General features: G+C 37.5%; 1 protein-coding gene across 3 annotated transcripts in view; it reads left to right on the top strand.

Annotated features, from left to right (window-relative positions):
* The window catches only part of PTK2 (protein tyrosine kinase 2), a 226,218-nt gene that overhangs the window by 8,300 nt on the left and 199,356 nt on the right, over window positions 1-18,562 (top strand). For all 3 annotated transcript variants that reach the window (XM_069780127.1, XM_069780125.1, XM_069780126.1), the window contains exon 2: window positions 7,320-7,378. The gene's annotated coding sequence lies outside the window, so the exon portion shown is untranslated. The remainder of the gene's footprint in view (window positions 1-7,319; window positions 7,379-18,562) is intronic.

Below are 18,562 nucleotides of genomic sequence, written 5' to 3'. Positions count from 1 at the left end.
GTTCTTACTCTTGTGTTAACAGTACCATTATGGGAACACTGTTAATTAATGGCTGAAGAAGTAATTTTGGATTTTTATCAGTTCTCACTTTCTATTTCAAGCTTAAGCACTATATCCTAAAGGCTTCTAGATTCCAGTTGGTTTATTAATTATCTTGTCATTTTACTTTAGTTTGTATAAATCACAAAGCTGGCTGTTTTCTGTACTTGTTCTGGTGCCTCTCAACTCTACAGCCTTTCTTCCTACTCTGTGTTTAGTGCATTTTGGATTTTGTTGTTGAAATGCCTGCTCGAAACATACTTTGCAAGTTCTGCAAGAGCTGAGTAAGCTGGGAGGTGCAGGTTATGGATTGATTGGTGCTCACTTTGTGTTTAATCTTGTTCTGCAGGTGCAGAAAAAGAAATGCTCTACTGTGGTGTAGCAAGGGGGGGAAAAACTTGGAGCAATTTTTTTACTGAATTCAGTACTGGTAAGATTTAGTTAGAATGCTCTGTTCAGTTTTGGGCACTGTACATTGAGAAAGGGTTTTCCTCTCTTTTGGATGCTTTCAGTAGCAGAAGATACCTGAAGACTATGACACACAAGAATTGAACAAATTCAGATATTAACTTTTTATCTCCTTGTAGTCTTAAGTTAGTCACGTGCATTAGGCTACTACAAGAATGAAGAAGATAAAGGCATATGGGGACTAAAACAAGAAATAGTTGACTTAAATAGGAGGTCTGAAGACTTGGGTTGGTTACTTGGGGAGGAAGACTTATAATTCTAAGAATAACAAACCATTGGAATAGATTAGGGAGGGATTCTTGTCACTGACCATCTTTAAGAACAAATTAGGCATCTGTCAGAAAGGAAGTGCTGTTTATCCCTACCTCAGGAGTGGCAGATTGACAAGATGACCTCTTGAGTCCTATCCAGCACTGATTTTAGTGATGCTAACAGGTAAAGAATGTGGGGTTATTATTTTCAGGTTTATGCCAATAGTCAAAACGTAGTTGACAGCAACCCCAGCAACTGATAATTTTCTCTGAGCTCTTGTAAGCAAGTCCTCTCTGTTACCTTTTTAGCTATTGCCTGAGACTGTGGAGCTTTGATGTAAATCTGTTGCAGGCAAAGCATCTTGTATTTTCATTGTGGAATGTTGTTCTCAGTTATGGCTGTAAAGGTCATGGAGAGAAGATCTTTTTCATAAGTGAAACTGTCATGCTTTTCTATAGGTGCAGATGTTACCTAGATATAGCTTGAAAAACAGAATTATAAACTGGTTACTGATATTAAAATAATTAGCTTAGTTGCCATTTTGTCATGTACTTCAAATTTCATGGAAGAAAACATGCAAGGCTTATAAACTGTGCAAGCAAGTTAATAAGGTGGCCTTAGAGGATGACTTTTAAAATTCCTTTTGGTATTGCCCTTTAATGACTATATTTTATTACATATTAATAAACTGAGCTTTGCTTTCAGATTAATAGGAACTTCTGGTGAATCTATACTTCATATCTATCTTTCACTCTTTAATGTGATAGCTTGTATTTTGATGTTGCATCAATAGGCTTCCTCTGAATTGTAACTCAAATTAATCTGTTTTAAAGCAAGTCAAAATGTTTCTCAGCATTTTGTCATGGAAGGAGTAAGTCACTACTGAGATTGGGAAACAGAATTAGGTAATCTTTAGTGAAAATGTGTATGGAGACAAAATGTGGTATGCATGGCTGTCTACTCAGTACAGCCTCTGCTGGAAACTAGTATTAATGACGTACCCTGCATTTGAGACATTCCTTATGAAAGTAAAGAATAAATTCATTGATCTGATAGCTTTTTAAACACTATGTTAAAATTTAGAGGCAGAAGCTGCTGGAATTAACGCTTTAGTGCTACATCTGAGTTCAGGGAGACTTTAAACTGAAAGGTGAAGCTAGGAGCGTACATCTGTGCAATGTGTATAAACTTGTAAGCTGTTTGTTATGGTTTGGGGAAGTAAAAGTCATTTAAAAAAAAAAAAACAACCCTATTTGGTATGGAGGCAAGAGGAAGCCTCTTTCTTGTCATTTGTATTAAGTTCTGTTTAATCAGTTATAAAAGCACCTAGTCAGACTAGATACTGAATCTTCATTATCAGGACAATCTAATAATTTCAGATTTATGTGGATTTCTTGTTTAGCGTTGTCTTTGTAAATTATGTGATTTTGGCCGGTGGGGGGGTGGGGTGGCGGATCTCCTTCAAGGAGGAGGGATAGCATTGTTATTCCGACTCTCATCTCTTCTTGAATGCTTTGTGAATATTAGATTATTACTTGTATTTCTTGGGTTGTGGACAGAAACAAAAATACCATAGTCAGAGCCCCTGTAAAACTTAGATGAAGAATAAAGTAAAAAAAAAACAAAAACCCAAACAGGAACAGAATATAATGCCAAATACACTTCTGTTCCATCTTCTGCCTAGAGCTCGTGTCAGTGTTTCATTTTTGTAAGAAAGCGAGCTTTAGTACTCTGGATATCATCCCCTTGTGGATGAAAATTTGTTACCTACATGAAATCAATAAACAACCAGGTGTATTTCTTTAGGAGACTAGGCACCTTTAGAAGAAGATGGTGTGCAGCATAGATGATTAATTCTCAGATGGGGATTTAAATGAAGTGAAAGTTTAGTTGTGTCACAGGTTACAAGCCCCTGCTTATTCAGCCTTATTAGAAGGGGGAGAGTTTCTTTGTGTGATGGCAGTACTGCTTGTCTCATGCTGTTTCAGTGCTTTCAAAAGCTAGTTTTATGCCTTGCTCTCTTTTCATCAAAAGAGGAGAGGGAATTCTTAAAGACAGGAGTGTGTATCATTGGCTTCGTTTTACAACTGAATCAGCTTTTTCTTCTCTTAAAGGCAAACAAAACCTTTAAACTGTTTCATAATCTGAGAAGAGTATTGAACACAGGAGCTTCCCTTCCTGGGAAACAAATTTTGGAGTTCTATAATGTATTTATGTGGTTTTTTGGAGATAAATGGGGATTGCATTCAAGTTCGTTCTTTAAAAAGCCTTTGTTATTTCTGTTGAAATAGATCTTGAACTACGGTATTCTCAAGTGGGAGTAGGAACATTGGTCATATTATACCAAGCAAGACATCACAGAGTGGAAGGACGGGAAGGGTGAGGACTGCAGCAAGTTGTGAAAATAAAGCACACTTGCTTTAATACCTTAGTCTTGAAGTTGATAGAAGTAGTAAAATAAGGCAAGACCTTGTGGGTTGCTGAGTCGATATCAGTTTTAGAAAGGCAAGATGAAAGCAGTGAGTCTTGAGAGAGGATTTGAAGCATAGTCAAAATGAAATGGGGAGGGGGGAACTGGTGCCCATGCGCATATAATGCGAGTACTTAATGCACAGCTGTCACTTGAAATATGATAGTTTTTTGGACTGAGTCTGTGTTACAGCAGTTTTAAGTGTTATGTTGAACTTGTGTTCTATGTTGTTAAACCTTTGTCTTTATAGCAGATTTTGTGTGATGGTGCTTACGAATGGGTGGTGGTAGTAAGTATGGACTCCTTTATTTTTTGGGTGTTTTTAATATGATATGGAATTGAGATCTTGCTGAAGTTTGCCCTTCTTCCCTCAATTAAGTTAAAACAATCTGGTTAAAAGTCCTGTAGAACTACTGGTGGTGGGGCTGACCGTGGCCATATGGGTATGTTTTGTGGTGACATGCTTACGGTCTATGTTTGGGTCCAATGAGTCTGTTCCAAATTCTGCTTTATGGAATACATTCTTCTGGTGTCCAAGCCCCTAAGCAATGTTAAGATCAAGTTAGTGCTTGTATGCCAATTATCCCAAAACACTAAGGGTTTCAAGACTAGTAAATCTTCACAGTATTGTGTCCGTGCAAATAGTGCTTTTGAGTCGGTCTAGAATTCAGTAACTGCCTTGACTGTTCTGGGACTTTCCTGAAGGCCATAGGTCATTTGTTAGTAGACTGTGCTTGGGGCTGTGTTGTACTATTCTTCTGCATAGGTTTCTTCTTGGTGCTATTGCTGAAAGTGCTCCAGGCAGGTCCATTACCCTCATTGCTTGAGATGTCCAGGAGCTGTATATGTACAGTTGTTTACACAGGATATAGGAGAGTATCTAAAAACCTATGTGTACCACTAGCAGGAACGATAACATTGCAGATAGCTTCATTATAATTATGTCTCATCTCTGCTAAAGAAAATATTACTTGTGTCCAGAAATTGTTGTTACTGTTCTTGCCCTGCACTGACAGAGCTCTTGAAGTCTTTCCTGTCTACTGTGATCTTTAGTGGAGTTTTACTGTGACTTACTGTGGTGCCAAAGGGGCATCATTAGAGACCAGATCTGATCATGTTAAATGCTTTCTAAGGATAAAAATGCTGCATTGCACTGAATTGTTTATTTGCTTTGCTGCTGCGCATCAGAGGTAGAAGAAGGAAGCGAAGCAAGTAACATTGATCTTTAGTGGTCCATCTTTAGCTTTGTAAGGCTTGAGATGATGAATTGCTGTACTGAAATGGAGTGGAAGATCTGGGAGAGGGTTAGGAAGAGAGGAATTTGTGAAGAGTAAATTAAAGGAGTGATAAGAGCAAAGAGGACAAATTTGAAGAACTTGATCAAAGAGCTTTAAAGGTAGCTGAAAACATAAGGTAGCTGAGGAATAAGCTCTATGCCTAAAAGATATTTTAAGATTTTTATTCTTGGATACTAGTAATTGGCTTATGTCTTCAGTGGTATGCTTGGTGAAGAAGTCACGCTGGAGAGGGAATGGAATGATACTGGAAGGCAAAACTTAAAATTTTGGACAGTGTATATGGAGGTTTAGATCTACAAGTAAGATGCTCTGTTTTAATTGAAAAACAGGTAGGATTATGTGTGATTTTTTAAAAGAGGAAAGTAAGGTAAGACCTAGGTAGATAAAACTGAGTAAAAAACAAACAAACAAATAAAACTGGACCAAATGGGTGACTTATAGCCAGTTGGAAAAAAGTCTAAAAAGTAATAGTTTTCCACCACAAAAAATGTTAAACTTAACATTTAAATATTGTCAGTTTACTGAAAACCATACTCTTGTGGAGAAAGGTAGAGAAATTTCAAAAGCTGTGAAAAATTCCTTTATTTTTTTTAGCCGATATATTTGGTTTTTTTTACTTTAAAGAAACCATTCTGTAAGAGATATGCTTTTTTTTTTAAAGAAAAGTTGAAATAAAAGCACAATACTTCGTTTAACCCAAACAACTTTTTATGTTTAATCTCCTTTTGACCACTTTAGAAGCTTTCAGCATTTATCCCTATTAGAACAAGACTAATTGATGTTTTAAGAAGTGTTAGAACTGGTCAAACTTGAGTTGAGCATAGGAGAGTTCTTGTCACTGCTTACTTATTGACTTCATTTGTCAATTACTTAGGAAGCAAGTAACCTGCGAAAACAAATCTTGGGAAGGTATGCCTGGAAACGGCTGTTAGTGTAAGGGAGATGAAATGATCCTGTGTTTGCATCGTCTCTGACTGCATTACTCTCTTAGCAGCTAATGACGAAAAGAGGCCCTTTATTTGTGCTCGAGGGTTGCCATCCAACATCAAATCACACTAGCATGCATTTGTACACTGAATTTTATACACATGGGTAGTTCTATTGAAAATCAGTGGGGTAACTTGTGTGGAAAATTTAACATGCTTGTAAGTGTTTGCATTATTGATGCCTAAGCAATTAAAATAATATTTTTCTAGTGTTTCTGTTTGGTGCATATTTGATGTTGCATGTAAGTCCCATGGTATTACACACACCATTATTTTAACAAAATGCTTTAAGGGTGCTATTGACGTAACTTCCCAGAGTGGGGAAAGGTCATTACGGTTCGCCTTGGAAATTAAAAGTAGCTTTTGCCATATCAGAAAACATCTTTAATTAAAATCAATAACTGCATGGGTTTTTCAATCTGAGAAGCAGTCTCATGAGCAATTTCCCTTTTCCTGAAGGACTTATGATGTCATTCACATTGTCTTAATTGTTAGTATGTTCACAAATTGTCCCAAATCATGACTAATTCCATAAAAATATTCGGAGCAGACATGATTCTGGGGAAAGCGGTTTGCCACTCAGTCTGGTAGAGATAACGGGACAGCCGGCTGACTTAACAGATTCTGTATTAACTTTAAAATTAGTATTTCAAGGCAGTGCCGGTCCTCTTACATGCCACCATAAAAGCAGTTTAAGTACTCAAGTGATATTTTTCCTCATGGTATGGATGTGTGTTTCAGCTGAGTGTCTGTGGCTCATTTCTGTGGCTTTCATGTAGAAATTTAAGTATTTTGGTTTCCTTATTTTTTCAGTTTATTATAACTTAGATGAACACTTAAAAAATTTTACACAGTTTCTTCTTTAACTTTTTTTTGTGTTACTTTATCTCATCAGGTTCTCTTCTCTTGTGGAAATCTTTTGGTGGCCTTTTTGTGTGAGAAACTTAAGTAGCTAAGGTGAATAAAGGTTCAGAAACAGTTCTTAAAAATTGTGCTAAGTGCTTAATGTGTAAGCTTAGGCTTTCTACTGGTACTGCCTTTGTCCCTATAGTATATATTTGTTTGAGAGGCAAAATAGCAAAAACAACTACCAAAGTAGCAAAACCGGCTTTGTAGATTACTCAACTCTGGGATTCTTTCGGATCGATCATTTCCTTTAAAGAAAAACCCGACAACTCTTTCTGGACACTGTACTATGTGTATGTGTTGAGCTATATCTGTATGTATTTGTTACTTCAGCTAAAAACTGGCTTGGCTGTCCTATGATGTGCATACCCTGAGGAAATAAATGCTTTTTGCTAGTTCCTCCCACACACTTCCCCCCCCCCCCCCCCCCAGGAAAGCACTCTTTCTAATTCTAGATCTAGATGCTGCTAATGTTTTGAATCACTCATGAGGGTTTTCAGTACTCACTGAATTGTTGTTGCTATTAAATATATGTTAGCTGTATTAAAGGTTCACTTCAGAATCCTTCTTTAACCCTCCTCCTTCTTCAAAATACCAAAACCATACAAGTTGTGAAATTTGTAGTTTACCTTCATGGGACCTACAAGATTTTTGGCAACTTGCTTTATAAGGTATCTCTTTTGAGTTCTGTTTGTTCCCTCCTTCCGCCCCGCTCCAAGGACTTCCAGCTAAATAATCTGCACTTGTAAAGTAGGGTATGTACTGCAGCTCATTCCTTTGGAAGGTTGTCTTGTCTTCATAATAAGAATATAAGTTATTTACTTTAAGTTTTTTGGATATTTGACTACTTTGATGTTAAGTCAAGAAAATATCCTAATAAGTTCTAAATGTTCATTTCAGATTTCATGTTTCATCCTGTCTTGAGCACCTGCTGCTGAGAGCTGGAAAGTCTACTTAAGGTATGTGGAACAGCTAATGATTTCACTTATACACAGGGTTTTATTCTGGGTAAAAAGGTTCAAGTTGAGATTTTTTTGTGCTGCTTTTTTGTTGTTGTTGTTTCCTTGTAATTATTATTGAAAATCCTGTTTTTTAAACAATGGGTCTTAAAACAGAATTTCTTGGTTTGTCTTTTTCCCTGAGCCTCCTAGAACTGGCCTTTCTCTGACATCCCATTTATGGCCCTTCCATTCAGCCTGAGGGGTACAGAGGTGGGTAGATCTGTGCAAGTAACTTGGCATGCATGGGAGGAATTTGTAAGGTGTTTTCTCACCTACCAAAACTACTTAGCTGGAAATTCTCTGACCAGACCAATGTGCTGGCTTTGGAGCGAAATGTTAATGATTCTCTATTCTCACATTCTGCTTTTCTGTGGTATATAAAAATTTGTCTTAAGCAAGATCTTCACTGTAGGGGCACTTGGCCTCATCTTAAGTAGTTTAGCTGTAAGCAGGAGTAGAGAAGTTGGGTAACCACAGTATTCTTTGTATTACAAGAATCTATTTCTGGACTCCTATTTTTTTGGATTCTTTGTGACTCTCCTTCTCCCAGGGTGAATGGTTATATTTGCAAATTTCAGTTTTATTTCTCAGCATACTTGGTATTCCTGACTTCTGCTTTTATTGCTGCTGACATATATGGATGTTTGGAATATTCTTACATTTGAGTGTGGCTAGAATAACTTGTTGGATCCTTTTTTTTTTTCTTTTTTCTGGTTTGTGTGTTTTTTCTTTCTACAACCTTCCCTGTGGTTGGTGGTTTGGGAGCCTGTATTACATTATTTCTTTTTTCGGTTGCCCGGGCTTTGGCAGGTAACAAAATTCATCTCCTGCTACTTCAAGAGCACTCTTGCATTTAACTTGCTGATGTGGAAAGCCTTATTTAAAAACTTTTATATCACCTGTTTTAGATTACGTTGATGTTCTCCTTGCATGGGCTGTAATGCATTTGAGAACAAAAGAGATGTGTCTGCTAGCATTTCACATGGACTAGGCCCCTAGTGGGACTTCAAACTGTTATCTTGCAGTTCAGCTTCAGAGTATTGCCTCTCCAGGATCTCTCAATATTTTCACCTTCATGAAACAGCAGACAGTCACTTAGCGTCTCCTGACTATTTAAATTTGCAGGTGTAGATGTCTTTAGCTTTTTTGCTTAACTTCTTACTTCATGAATGGTCTGGATGTTAGTCAGCCTTTCTTAAACTTCAGTTTTCAAGTTTATGGTGACTAATTGCTTCTCCTTTCTAATTTCTCCCTTCCCTTTTCTGGTATGGGATGATGTTTGTATTATGCAATTAGTTTTCTCCAAGGAATTCCATCTGCTTTCACCACTTCAATGAATAATTTCAGTGGTTTAAAAAATAGTAGTCTTCAGTTTTGTCACCCAAACTGGAAAAAACCCCAAAGTACTTCAGTTTGAACAAAAAGCACCAGTACTGGTATTTTTATTAATTAAGACTAAAATTTGTTGCCTTATGTATCATGTTAATTCTGATTTATGATTCAGATGGAAACCCAGACATTTTAAAAGTATTTTTTGAACGTGGAAAACTAATAATGTGGGAAATCCAGAAGGGGGGGGGGGTGGGGGCTGGCAAAACAGGTCCTCCCCCCTCCCCCCCCGCCCTTCAGTTTATCATATAGCAAGGCCTACAAATCAGACCTATGATTTCAGGGTTTTTTTAATGCTTCCTTTCTTTTTGTTTGACCTTTTAAAAGGAACAACTATGACTGTCGTGATGTCATAGGCAAAAAAGCACACTTCTATGTTTTGTGAACTGAAGCCATTTGTTCTTTGGAATACATGGTTTGTAAAAGGCTGAAGTGAGTCATATCCTGGTAAAACCATGACAACTAAGTATTTATTAGTTTGTTAGGTAAATATCTTGCAGTACCTTCCTAGATAAGACTTCACAGAAAACCAGCCCTGTGAATAATAAGGCTGTGAAATATAATGGCAAGTAAGAAGAAGCAGCATAAGATCTTAAATGTAAATTGCAAGTACTTTTGACTTGTCAGGTTTACATTGAAGTATGTGTATTTTGTCTGGCTGGGGATTTGGTAGGAGGAAGAGATTAGTGCTACTTACTCTCTGAAATTGGTATTATATATGCAAATACTGGAATGACAGTTCCAATGGAAATGACAGAAAAATGTTCTGAATCTCTTGCTTACCCAACTGCTTTATAAACTGTTACTGTAAGTCTTGTATTCATATTGCAAAAATTTAAGCTCTTATGTGTATCATGATAGTTGTCTTATTATACAGTCATGTACTTTCTTCCACAGAACCACTACCTTGTTTAGTACCACAAATACACTTGCCTGTTCACTGCACTCTTCAAGCCCTTCTCTTACAGGATGGATTTCTTCCTGTTAAGTTTGCCATGGTGGTGCTGGCTTTACCCATTCATCTTATGGTATTATTGGTATCTGTATTGGATGGAGTAATAGAACTTAGGATCAAAGGTTTCAACTTTAGGTCCCCGCTCAGACATGCCATTTTTTTTGCTGTAACACTTAAAATTTGCACTCAAAACAGATTATCTCACTGATTTGAATAGCACCTGAAAGTACTTGGCAGTTCTGTATTTAACCCCCTAGATATCAAGGTATGTGTCCATGAAAGAGAAAAGCATGGCGATTGTGGAAAACTTGACTAAATGACTCTGCTAACCTCATTCAGAAACCCTGAATGCATAGATGACACTTAATTGCTTCAGCTCATGAAGTATTCTTTGTCCTTCTTCCTGATGCTGATTATTTACTCTGTTTATTAGCAAATATAGACATATATCAGTAGGGAGGGATTATGAGCAACAGTTCTATTTAGCTTTATAATTCTGACTTATTCCTCAGGCCAGTCTTTATGCACTGAATTGGTGCAGGGGTTTGTAGGTAAAAGTACATGTAATTGTACGGGTATTTATTGTGTGTATTTTCAAAGATGTTGGACAGCCATTGACAGTAGGTGGTGCTAGCACTTCCACCTAAGCAGCAGCTTCCAAAAGATGATGTTCTGATTATACCCCTACGGCAAGTGACATCAGATGCTTTCCAACTTCATGGTTTTTATTTCAGTTGAAATTAACTAGTATTTGATGAGCAACCTTGTTGTATCCAGCATAGCATTACCTTAAAAACAGTATGGTGGATCGATAAATTAATGTTCCTTTATCTCTTACAGTAAGAAACGGTTCCCTAACAAAATCTTTGGAGATCTATGATTTCTGTATGTTTTGGATGTTATGCTTATAATCTTGTTTTAATACATTCAGGGCTTTTCCCTTCTTGATACAAAATCTGTTTCAAAAGATTTCAGTTCACACTTAAAACTGTAAAGAGTAACCTCTCTATTCTCGAGTGTCAAGATAATTAATGTATATTGCTTCTTGCCAATAACACCTATGTGCTTATAGCTCCTCCTGGCTTCTGAAAGTGGAATTTTGCTGGGCTGCTATCTAATTTATTATTCTGGACTTTGGGGGCATTGGAGAAAGATTTACTTTTCCACCAAGGTTATGTTAAACTTCAACTTCTTCCAAACAGGCTGGGTTCACAAGGGTGCGTGAGTTCACCAGTGGTTTAGTGCAGAACACGCTCTTCTCTCTGGCTGGGCCCTTACTGTGAAGGGCTTTGTGCTCTACCCGAATTGGCAGCCATCACATGAGTTTTAAAAGCAATGAACTTGAATGTACCGAACACAAACTGTGCCATGTAGTGTCTGATGCCTTTCTGAACTCTGTCCTGGCCTTTGCTCAGCATAGCTGTTGTTCCTTAGCCTGTCCCCAGAGCAACTGTTGTCTTTTTACATAGAAAGTGGGCTGGGGGAAGTAAATTTCAGTGCTTGTGATATTCTCAATTGTCTCATCCCTCAGAGGAGTTTAATAAAACTTCAGCCTGTCTAGATTATCTCTGAATATGTTACTGAGGTAGAATGAAGTAGTGTTTTAGTCTTCTTCCTGGAGGTGCCAAAGGTCATCTTTATACCAAACCAAGTTATTTGTTTTGGTTGCGAGCCCTTCTGGTAAATGCGAATAGGGAAATACAAAGCAGAAAACAAAGTTTGACTCTAAATAGTATTCCTTTGTAATAAGACTTGGATGGATCTGTAGTAGTACATTCTGATGATGCCAGGAATAGCCATATAATGCTGCTGCTACCTTCCAGACTGTTTAAATTGCGGATTTCTGAATGGTTGACTTGGTTAAATATCCATGAAGCTTTTGTCCATGCGTCGGGGCTTTCGCCTGCACGTTGCAGCATTGTTTCGGCTTGGAAATGTTGAGACCTTTTCACAGAATGCATTCTTCTTGTCTTGGGGCAACTAATTTTTTTCTTCATCCCAGCCCTGCAAACACATACCTGTTCAAATTTGTGCAACCGTGTTGACATGTTCAAATCAGTAAGAGTAGTTCTTGTACCTGAAGTCAAGCATGCCTATACATGTTTTTTAGCTCTTACGGTGGTAGGTTCTTATTTATAGTTGTAATGAAGGTGGATGCAACTCATTTTATTGGTCTAAAAAGCAAAACTAACTCTGTTCACTATGGCTATTCTGTTCCATCCCACTAATGTATTTATCGCTTCTCTAAAAATAGACTTATAGCATTTGGGAATGCAGGGCTATATTTGCAGTGAAGTTTGCTGTAGCTCGTATTTCTATGAGAAAACTTCACTTGCTCACTGGTAATGTGTAATTGTCCTTTGATCCTGTATTTTGCTTAATGGGTTAATCTGTACTGGCTTATTTGCTGCAGGAAATGCACAAGACTGTTTTAACACTGGCCTAGTAAAGTTTCTAAAAGCAGCAGGATATTCTGAATCATTCACCAAGACCATTCTTACACAAAATAATCAATGACAATGTGCTGCTTACGGCTAGGTGGTCAACTTTTTAACTTTCCAGATGTCGAGATTTCAGACTTAGTGGATCAACTCCATATCAGCCTTACATCTTGAAGTGTGTTATCTTCCGGCTCGTAAAAAGAAAACTTGAAGATGATTTTCTGGGAGCATCAGAAATACCAAAATTCAAACCAGCCCATAATCTTTTCAAGGCTTGTAAAGTTCAATATTTACCTGTAAACTGAGTTAGGCTTGCCAGGCTTCCTGTTATCCTTTGTGATAGTGTTTGTTATTGGTGTCGCATCTCGACTTGTAGTTGTAGACCAGGTTGTAATGAGTGTCCTTATAAGAAAAGGAAAATTGGTGGATACAAACGGACTGACAAGTCATAAAATACTGTGGAAAAAATATTGGCCAGCTTGATAGGCAGCAGGACCAGCAAGTGAGAACCCAGGGGTTGCCAAGGTTAGTTTGTGTGTGCTGTAGTAAAGGAAGAATCTGGGTTATTCCCTGGCAGACATTTATGGAGAACTTCCTCTGAAGAGAAGCAGTCTTGAGTGCACTTCCTGAAACGTATTTTAATTAGCAGTGCCTGAGATGCAGGGAACTTCACTCCCCAGGAAATTCAGGGCTTATAAATATTGTGCTGTGCTCAAAATAGGACCTGATATTCTAGCTTAACCCTTATCAGGATTGTATAAAGTGAAAACAGTACTTGTCTCCCTTACATTTGGCATCCCTTGTTCACAAGTTCCAACATAATAGTTTTTTACTCCTTTTTCCCCTTCTCTCAGTAGTCTCAATAGTTCTTGCTCACTTTCGATTAACTAAAACCTCCAGATTTTGTGTGGTTTTGTTGGCTTGTTAGTAATCTCATTTTATATATGCAAGGTTGGTTATTCTTACCTAGTTGTAAAGCTGGTGGAAAACTATACAATACAGCATTAGAAGCCTCTGATGTGTGATGCCTTTCCTTCTCATGTATTTATAAGACACATTACCAGTTATATGTGAACAGTCGGTATAAATCCTTTCAAATCAGCCTGACTCCCCTTTATGTCTAGATGCTTGTAGATAATTTGGTTTGCTTATTCTCTTCTTTGGGACCTTAAGTTGCATAAGTCTTCCCAATATATCACAATTCTTTAGATGGCAGTTTCTTTCGAAACTATTAAGTTCTGGAAATAATGCTGTGTTTTCATGTGCTTGAATTTCATTAAATCCATTTACAGAAGCAGGAATTGGCAGAGATAGTGGTTTGGTTTTGTATTGTGTACTGTCCACATACACTGCTATCTTGGTTATAGAGTAGATTACTATCAGAAGTGATGTGATTTCTTTTGTCTGTTTCTCACTGGTAGCTATGAATCAGTACTTTTTTTTTTTCTGTGGCAAGAAGTAAAGCAGGCAACTTGAATTCCCTGGACAAGTTTGTGGACAAATGCAGCTTGGACAGTGTTTCCTTATTAAGGAGGATGAAGAGGATATGCGAAGGCAATAATGGTCTATAACTGTACCCATAAATGAATGCATTAAGTGAGATACAGTGCTCTGTACCAAGAGGCAGCCTTTATCACCTCACAGAAGTTAATAATAGCTGTTCCAGGTACCACAGAAATACTGCCCTTAAACAACATGTGGAAGATATATTGTAACACAGTCCACACTCCCAGCTGTATTGTGGAAGATGTGTCTTTAAATTGCTAACCAAGATGCTCATTAAAAAAAAAAGTTCAGCTCTTATTTTAGTAAAATAGTATTTAGAATGTGGAAAGGAAAAGGGCACTTAAAAAGTCATAGTTGTCAACAGGACTGCAAGTTTGGCATTCCAGGTTATTTTTGTATGCATTGTAAGCAGGTGGTTGTGTTGTCATTTCCCTCTTTCAGGATTAGTCTACTCGGTTTAACTTTCAGGATAGCATGATAAAAGCTTGGCAGAATCATAATAGGTCCAAAGGAATTGAGGCAGCTGTGATCATGGAGTTCTTTCTTTCAGGCTATTCCTTTATTCTAAATGATCTCAACAAGAAAAATGTCCAAAAGGAATGGTAGTCTTTTTCTCATAGTATAATACTCAATGTATTTTAACTTTCTCCTGTTTCTGGAAGACTTGTTGTGTTGTTTTGCTAGTAGTAATATTCCTGGGAGTCTGAAGTATATTGCATCATAGTTATTTTAAGCAGAACAATTCAGGTTGTACTCCTCTGCCTTTAATGTACGCTAACTCTTAACAAATCACCTTATATATAAATTTGACTTGGACTCTTATTAAGGTGAGTAATTTAGCTTAGAAGCCTTTGCATAATAATTTTTGTTTTTGAAAAACAGATGAGCAAACAGGATGTTAGCTTGCATCTCCTTTTTACGTGGTGTTATGGGCTATATATTAATCCTTCTTTGATACCTAGGAAAATTCTTGAGCACAGGATATGTTCATATCCAGCCTGAGTCCTTCTGCTTCTAGCTTTATGCTAAATCTTAAACAGATGTGACCCTAAATGAAGGTGGTCATTAAACAATGACCTCTACATCTTTTTGGGGGGAGGCTTTTTTTGGTGGCTTTTTCTTTTTTTGTTTGAAGAGGCCCGCTCTCTCCAGGAAATTTTGTGTAATTGTAGGTAGTCAATGAAGAATAGGACATCTGGTGGTGGTGGTAAAATCTGGGCCTCAGTTCAGAGGTTTCCTGTTCATAAGGTTTGAAGAAAAGCCAAGCCAAAGCTACCTGGAAGACTTGCTTTGGGGTGTGTATAAGCATATGTATATGATGTGAGACTTTAATGAGTTACTCTTCTACTCCTTGAAGGAACAGGATAAGAATTAGACCTCTATACTAAATCTAGAGCTCCAGTGACATAAAAATTACGGAATCTTGATAGTAATACAAGGAATTAATATTTTTAATGTTGCTTTTGTTAACAAACACTTAGCTTTGGAGACATAACATAAATGCAGCTTTCCCGCTGGAAAGGAGAAAGAATGATGTAAGGAAAACAGTAAGTTACATTGCTTAATATAGTTCTGGTCTCTGTATCCATAGTGATGACAGCAGAACCTGCACAGAATGCTGCTACCATTACTGCAATAACTATATACAAACAGTATGACTAATATGGGTCAGAAGATGCTGGTTTAGCTTTTTTAACTAAAACTTCCACTTGAAGGTATCATCATACAAAGAAAATTTGTGATGGCTTTATTCAGGGGAGCATCACAGATTTAAAAATTGGCTGAAATGCACAAATACAGAGTTAATTATTCTTTTAGCATTTAGTGCTTTTCTAATGCAAGTTGTGCATTTCTGTAATTCTTAGTGGGCAAAGTGTGGAAATATTAAGGTGGGAGGGAGAGTTGTGAGCAGTCAGAAGGCTCATCTGTTTTTAAGTACAAGACTACGTAATCCCTTCTTCCAGTTCCTCACCTGGTTTGTATTTTTAAAAGAAATATTTTATCCCTCAATTTTCATCTGAACTCTAAAATACTTTTGTCAGGAAAAAATAATTTCTATGTTATTTGGGTGAGTTGGGTTGAGTTTACTTTAAATTTATTACTTTAGCATGAACTTATTTTTTCCCCCTTTCTTCAAAATAATTTTTAAGAGAAATTAGCATGAACCTGTGAACATTTGAAAAGCAGTTTGTAGGAAAAGCCCAAAGCTTGACCTCAGGTCTAGAATTTCTGCTCTCATAGAATTTGTAGTTAATTATAGAAACTGAACAAAAGACTTATTGCTTTTGGGGATGGTAGAACTATTATTTTTCTCAGTCCTTTTAAGCGGCAGCAGTGCCGAATTTCTGCAAATTGGCTCATTTTAGTCAATATAGGTTTTAATCTCTTTAAGCATCCATATTTTCTCTATAGCTGGTCTGATGACTAATTGAGGTCATAGGCAGTCTGTTCAGGAAATTCTGGTAACTTCGCATTTTCTTATTTTTACTGCTCTCTTGTAGCATTAAAATTGCCTAAAATGTATTTTAAAGCAAGGACATGTCTTGATTTGTCCACCACATCTCAAATTTCTGAAGAATGCAGAAATTTGAAGGAGGGAAGCAGTCAGGGATGTGAGCAGCCTAAGGACAAGGAAACCTCTCCAAGCCTACCGTATTCCCTGCGGTAGAAAGAGAAATATGTGGAAAAAAATTTGGGTTTGGATCCTTGGATTATGCAAATAATGGCACATATGTGCCATTTGTAGCTTTAATGGCGTGGTTGTTCCCAAATTTTTGTTAAAAGCAGGAGATATTAAAAAAAATTACGTTGAAATATTCATAGTATATAATTGCTGAGGCTGTTGGTAGTGCACATTGGTATTTATTTAATTTTGTGGTTTATAATATATACACTTTGTAGATAATGTCTCTTACATTTTTAACTCCTACACTGCAAATTAAATATTGATTTGTGCATTGCTGGTTTTTAGGCTTCAGGGCACTTCTGAATTGTGGTTAATTGATCTCCAACTCCATACTTTAACACACAGTGGTCCTGAAAGCAAGGCATCTGAATTACAAATTACTGTATGTTTTACACACGCAGTTCACATATTTAACCGATTTTGTGAACCTGAGACTATCTAGTTTTGCTGTGCAAGTTACTCTTTGAAATGCTTGTGAATATGAAGGGAAAATAAGGATAGAACAAAATAAGAAATAAGCTACTCCTAACAAGTTTTCTAATGTGAAAGTAAAGTTATTTGCATGTAAAATATTTGGAAATTCCACACTCTTATCATTCATACTGTCCATATCCATGGCATTCAGTTTCCTAAAAGCTTTAAAGTCAGACCTCAATTTTCTGGAGCTTTCAGTTACAAACATCAGTATTTAGCCAGTCATCAGGCCTGTAATCCAGTCCATGAATGTTCCCAACATAGGTTTCTGCTAGCTTATTCTCACAATTTATACATGTGAATTAAATAAATTTCATCATCTATTACGGTTTTCTTGAATGAGAGGATTTTGTCCCTAAAAATAAACTTTTGTGGCTGTGGTATGAGGCCATATGAGTTATTTTTAATATTTTATGCTACTTAAAAGCATTTGGATCCATGTTCCTTCGGCTCCTAATCAATGTTACAATTGATTGCCTTTCATTTGAATGATGTACCTATCTTCAAAGGGTCTTGGGGTGGAGGTCCACCAGGTCTGTAGTCTTGGTCATAATGTAAAATTTAAAAGCCCACCAGGAACTGTGTTTCATAGAGGGCAGCTGTTGAGTTCAGCAGTTGAAACAAGCTGCTTACTATCTGGAAGTCTTCTCTCTCGTGATGATGAGCTGATAAAAGTTAACACAGTGAGACTGTCTTAACTCATCAGCAGGTACAGTGAGAGTTCCTTGTTTGTTCTTTTGTCTTTGAGATGTCATTGAAAAAGCTGATGTCAGGAGGGAGAGCCATGTTGGCCTTAGGGCATCGGATGTAGTAGGTTGACTCCATCAACCAGCAATTTAAGGTTTGAAGAGAAGCCAAGCTGAAGCTACCTGGAAGACCTGCTTTGGGGTGTGTATAAGCATATGTATGTGGTGTGAGACTTTCACCAGTTACTCTTCTACTTCTTGAAGGAATAGGATAAGAGTTACAGCTCTATACTAAATCCAGAGTTCCAGTGACAAAAATTATGGAATCCGTACATCGTTGGGATAAGCCTTTTTGTGTATGTTCTCTGTAAGAGGTAGTTTGGACCAGATGATCCCCTTCCCTGCACGGAAACTCCCTTGGATGGGATGAAACCATTACAAGTTACCACTCCCTGATATCACACTTCCCCTCTCTCTATGGTCATGTTCTTAATGACAGTATTGCCTGTCATTACCTTGCTTTCCTAAATGATTAGACTTGTGCTGCATACCATCTCTCTGTTATCCTCTCTCCCACACTTTTTTGTCCATAAGCTGGTTCCTGCCAAACTCGGCACAGAGGCAGAAACTTCAAAACACAGCTGAACGTAGCTGCTGATGTCAGGCTGCCGACATCAGCATGCACGCGTGGTGTCCCCCAAACTGGTAACTTGGAACTTCGAACCATCCAGAGCACTAGGATGCTTCTTCCCATCTGGGAGCAAGGAGGTGGGGTTGGGGCTTGGGGATTAGCCAGAATGGTTGTCAGGAGGCAGGGAATGGCAGGTTGGATGAGTTTCATGAACGATTTGCTAGTGTACGGGTGCATTGGGATAAAGGGGCCGTACTGATGGTGGTTGTGCTTTCTCGTTACTCAAGGGTGTTCTGAACACTAATGGTGTTGAGGATATGGGTGTGTGGTAAATAATGCTTTATTAATCTATTCAGAAAAGTTTCTCAATTTTT

Source organism: Haliaeetus albicilla, chromosome 3 (genome assembly GCF_947461875.1).
Source record: "Haliaeetus albicilla chromosome 3, bHalAlb1.1, whole genome shotgun sequence".
Lineage (NCBI taxonomy): Eukaryota > Metazoa > Chordata > Aves > Accipitriformes > Accipitridae > Haliaeetus > Haliaeetus albicilla.
The sequence above is the reverse complement of the archived record's forward strand: the minus strand, read 5'-3'. Positions and strand labels throughout refer to the sequence as shown.